The sequence below is a fragment of the Dasypus novemcinctus genome, chromosome 7 (genome assembly GCF_030445035.2).
Source record: "Dasypus novemcinctus isolate mDasNov1 chromosome 7, mDasNov1.1.hap2, whole genome shotgun sequence".
In the NCBI taxonomy this organism is placed as follows: Eukaryota; Metazoa; Chordata; class Mammalia; order Cingulata; family Dasypodidae; genus Dasypus; species Dasypus novemcinctus.
Window position 1 is genome coordinate 71135799 of NC_080679.1, and position 5352 is coordinate 71141150.

At 39.5% G+C, this 5352-nt stretch overlaps 1 non-coding gene across 1 annotated transcript; it reads right to left on the reverse strand.

The window, feature by feature from the left end:
* Positions 1 to 4782: 4782 nt before the first annotated feature.
* On the reverse strand, positions 4783 to 4885 carry LOC111760096 (small nucleolar RNA U13). Its single transcript, XR_002793893.1, has one exon. It is a non-coding gene; the product is annotated as a small nucleolar RNA U13 (small nucleolar RNA).
* Positions 4886 to 5352: the final 467 nt, after the last annotated feature.

The window sequence follows — 5352 nt, forward strand, 5'->3', positions numbered from 1 at the left end:
TCAGGAGGCCCTGGGTTTGAACCCTGGACCTCCCATTTGGTAGGCGGACCCTCTAAGTTTTGAGCCAAATCTGCTTCCCTCTCTGTAGGCTTTAGGCCAGGTTTTAGTGAGTAAAATAAGGAAAATAAAAAAGGAAACCTTTTTTTAAAAAAATGAGAGATCCAAGAAAAGGTAGTACAAAGAGAATGTCACTGTATTCCCTGTCATAAAGTTTCAGCTGGATGCCTAGTAACCCTGTATTACTTCTGAGAGGAGCCAGGTATCAAACAAGGGACCTTGCAAATACTGGGCAGGAATTCTTCCACTGAGCTAATCTATCTCCTTAGATTAGGGAGTCTTTCCAAACACTATCTGTCCCTTTTCCCTTGGGTAGGTTAGATTCCCTGCAGTCCTGCTGCTTAGTCTTTTATCTCTGCCTCTTTTCTGATGTAATTCCTCTTTTTATCTAGGCTGCTGGGCATGACATCTTGCCTGAGGAGATCCCCCTCCCCTATCCCTGTTGTGTCAGGGTCCCTTCAGATACCCAAGGGGGACTCAGTTGGCTAAAATAACCACAAAGCCACTGTCCACCCTCCCAGACCCCTCCTCCTCCCAGGGAGGTTGCCATCACTCTGTTTGGAGGAGGGAGCTGGCAGCTCCACCTAGGCTCTTTGACCTGAGGGTGGGTTATATGTGCCACTTCCAGCCACAGGGGAAAGAAACTCAAGGTTTTTCATCAGCTTCCTTATCTTTCCAGTACTCTCCTAGATGACCCAGAGCACCCTCCAGCTCTCTATATATCTAAAGGAGCTGGCAGGGAGGAAGTCTGCTCTTCTCTCAGTCAGATACAATTTGTCAGGAGTTTTACTCTTGCTCAGTATCTTGGGGGTGGGGGAAGAGAGTCCTTCTTGGTGGCCAGGAGGATCAAAAACTCAAAGCTACTGTCTGGGTCTCTTCCTCTCTGTCCCCAACAGTCCTGGAAGTTGTGAAGCACTGTCCTGCTCTGCTGTACGCCAAACAGGTAAAGACGGCAGCCCTTGGCTCCTTCTCAGTTGTTTTAGTTAGAGCTGTGCTTTACCTGCCTGCCCCATTGGCCATTTTCCCTCTGTTTTTTTAATAGCTGCCAGTCTAATGGGTATAAGATGATATCTTGCTGTAATTTTGATTTGCATTTCCCTAATAGCTAGTAATGTTGAGCATCTTTTCAAGTGCTTTTTAGCCATTTGTATTTCTTCTTTGGAGAAGTGTCTATTCAAATCACTTGCCCATTTTTAAATGGGTTGTTTGTCTTTTTATTTTTGAGTTGTAGGATTTCTTTATATATACTGGTTATTAGGACCCTATCGGATAGATAGATGGTGTGTTAGTCAGTCAAAGCGATGCTGACACAAAATACCAGAAATCTGTTGGCATTTATAAAGGGTATTTATTTGGGGTAGAAGCTCACAGTTACAAGGCCATAAAGTGTAGGGTACTTCCCTCACCAAGGTCTGTGGTTATGTGTTGGAGCAAGATGGCTGCTGGTCTCTGTGAGGGTTCAGGCTTCCTCTTCCTCTTAAGTCTCCTTTGTCCAAGCTTCTTCCATTATCAGCTGTAGGCTGGAATAAGTCTTGTCTCTCTCCTGGGGCTCATTTCTTTTGGGGCTCAGCTGCTCTGCTCTCTCCACAAGGTCAGCTGTAAACTGTCAGGTGAACAGCTCATCTCTCTTCCCGGGGCCTCTCCTATGTGTAATGGAGCCTTCTCTCTTTCCTCTGTGTTCTCCTGTATGTTTACTTCTTGGGGATCCAGCTCAAAAACTCCAACTAACTCCTCTGCTGTGTCATTTTCTCTGAGTTCCTGCCCACGAAGGGGATGGGGACTCAACATTCTATTGACATGAACTAATCAAAGCCTTAATTATTATTTAATGAAGTAAGAGTGGACCTTCTGAATCCAATACAATCTAATACACCCAGAGGAGCAGACCAGTTTACAAACACAATTCAATATCTATTTTTGGAATTCATAAACAATATCAGAGTGCTACAGATGGTTACCTAATATTTTCTCCCATTGCGTAGGCTGCCTTTTCACTTTCTTGACAAACTCCTTTGACATGCAAAAGTTTTTAATTTTGAGGAGGTCCCATTTTTCTATTTTTTCTTTTGTTGCTCACACTTTGGGTATAAAGTTTATGAAACCATTTCCTACTACAAGATCTTGTAGAATGTTCCCTACATTATCTTCCAGGAGATTTATGGTCTTGACACTTTTATTTAGATCTTTGATCCATCTTGAGTTAATTTTTGTATAGGGCCTTAGATGGTGATCCTCTCTTATTCTTTTGCATATGGATATCCAATTCTCCAAGCACCATTTGTTGAAGAGGCCATTCTATCCCAGTTGAGTAGGCTTGGTGGCCTTGTCAAATATCAGTTGACCATACAGGTGAACAAAACTCTCAGTTCTGTTCCATTGGTCAGTATGTCTATCCTTTTGCCAATACCATGCAGTTTTGACTATTGTAGCTTTGTAGTATGTTTTAAAATCAGATAGTTTGATTCCTCTGATTTCATTTTTATTTTTCAATATGTCTTTGGTTATTCAGGACCCCTTGGCCTTACAAATAAATTTCATAGTTAGTTTTTCCAATTCAGTAAAAAATGTTGTGGTGATTTTTTTTTTTTGGATTGCATTAAATCTGTAAATCAGTTTGGGTAGGATGACATCTTAATGATGTTTAATCTTCCTATCCATGAACAGGGAATATTCTTCCATTTATTTAGGTCTTCTTTGATTTCTTTAACAATGTTGTGTAGTTTTCTGTGTATAAATCCTTTACATCTTTAGTTATGTTTATTGCTAGGTATTTGATTATTTTAGTTGCTATTGTAAATAGAATTTTTTCTTGATTTCCTCTTCAGATTATTGGCTTACAGAAATTCTACTGATTTTTACATGTTGATCTTATATCCTGCCACTTTACGGAACTCCTTTATAAGCTCTAGAAGCTTTGTATAGATTTCTCAGGGCTTTCTATGTATAGAATCATGTCATCTGCAAATAGTGAAATTTTTACTTCTTCCTTTCCAATTTGGATGCCTTTTAAATCTTTTTCTTGCCTGAGTGCTCAAGCAAGTACTTCTAACACAATGTTAAATGAGAGTGGTGACAGTGGACACACTTGTCTTGTTCAAGATCTTAGAGGGAAAGCTTTTAGGATTTCACCATTGAACATGATGTTAGCTGTGAGATTTTCTTACATATCCTTTATCATGTTGTGAAAGTTTCCTTCTATTCCTATCTCTTGAAATGTTTTTATCAGGAAAGGTTGCTGTATTTTATCAAGTGTTTTTTCTCCATCAATAGCGATGATCATGTGATTTTTTCTTTTGATATGTTAATGTGGTGTATTACATTGATGATTTTCTTATGTTGAACCATCCTTGCATACCAGGGATGAAACCCACTTGGCCATGGTGTACAATTTGTATGATGTTTTGTTGACTATGATTAGCAAGTGTTTTCTTGAGGAATTTAGCATCTAGTTTCACTAGAAAGATAGTTTTCCTTTCTTGAGGCATCTTTGTTTGGCTTTGGTATTAGGGTTAAGGTGGCATCATAGAATGAGTTAGGCAATGTTCCCCCCATGAAGTGGTTTCTATGTTGTTGCTTCTGAGCTTGTTCTCCAGTAGAACTGTCCAAAGATTACCCAGTCTAAAGGGCACTGAACTTAGCAAGCAAGCATTTTGAACATTTTCTAGAGAAGTTACATTGATTGGGTTTGTCATTACAAAACTGAATATCTTCTAATTCTTTGTTCTAGAGGTCTCAGGGAGAATCTGGGAATTGTATAAAGAAATGAGGACTAAGGTCCAATAGCTGTTGCAGAAGGGTGCCCATGTAGTTCCAGCAACTGGGAGAGGTACATAGAAATACCAGGTCCAAAATATAACCACTGGGTATGTCATTTCTAATAAGTTAGATTAATTTAGACAAAGGACTTTGCCTCCTCAACTCAACCGTGTCCATGGTCATCAGCTCTATGGCACTTTAGAATCTATGCTCATTTCTTACCAGGCTCAGCTGGCTGTCTGTATATTTTTTGATGAATGCCTGTGTTTTAGTTTGCCAGGCTTCTGGGTTGGGTGGGATTAAACAACAAACATTTATTAGCTCATGATTTTGAAGGCTAGAAGTCTAAAATCAAGGAATCTGCAAGACTGTGTTTTCTTCCCTGAAGTCTGTAGCGTTCTCGTGCTGGCTTACCTTAATCATTGGGGTTCCTTGGCTTACGTCTCTGTCTTTTGTTATACAGTGATCTCTTTTTCATTGTACCTTCTCTTCGAGTTTCCAACTTCTCCCTGTGGAAACCTTCTGGTTTCCAGTTTCCTTATAAGACCCCTAGTAATTTGGATTAAGACTCACCCTGATTCAGTTGGTTATACCTTAACTAAGAAGGACATCTTCAAATGAGCCTATTTACAAGTGGTTTCACACCCACAGGAATGCAGATTAAGATTAAGAATATGTCTGTTGGGGTATATTATTCAATCTACAACAGCCTGTAAGGCTTAGACTCTGGCTTCTCAATGTAGCATAGTACTCAGGACCCTAGGCTTTGGAAACAGGTTCCAGTTAATAGCTGTGTGAACTTGGGCATGTTATTGAACTTCCCTCAGTTATAGTTTACTTGTCTGTAAAATGGTAATGATAGTAGTACCTACACTCAATGTTGTGAAGATCAAATTAAATAATCTAGGATAAGTGCCCAGCACAACAGAGATGTTCAATGGATATTAGCTCTTATTTTTATTATTTTCATGTGAGAAGGGTAATGTGCTGATGTTGTAACAGTTTTGAGGGAGGCACATCTCACCCAAACACATGAATTCCCATTCATCTTGCTTATGAACCACAAAAGGATCTGTTAGCTATTATTTAAATCATTGTTGCTCATCATCACTGCCATTGGAGGATGTGCTCACCTTTGCCATTGTCACAGTTGGTACAATGCCACAACACTATTCACTGAGCACTTCTACAAACCAGGTACTGTTCTAGGGCATCAGGACTTAATAGAGCAAAAACCTCCACAGTTTTCAAAACTCACAAGTCAAGAGGAATATGTTGGCTTTGCCATGGGTATTCATTTTTCACAAGATCAAATCAGAATGTGATTGTGATTGTTAATCTGCATTTTAAAAACTATGACTCCAAAATTCTTTTTGAAAGTTTTCTTGCAAAAATTTTTTGTTTTTATTTGTACTCTTTGATAGGTAATTTAAGCCACCTGAATCTGCAGATTATTACAAGTGCCTCACATTTAGACAGAGTGATACTGTGTGTGTGTGTGACCTTCTGGGATGCCTCCAGCATAAGCACAGTTCTGAG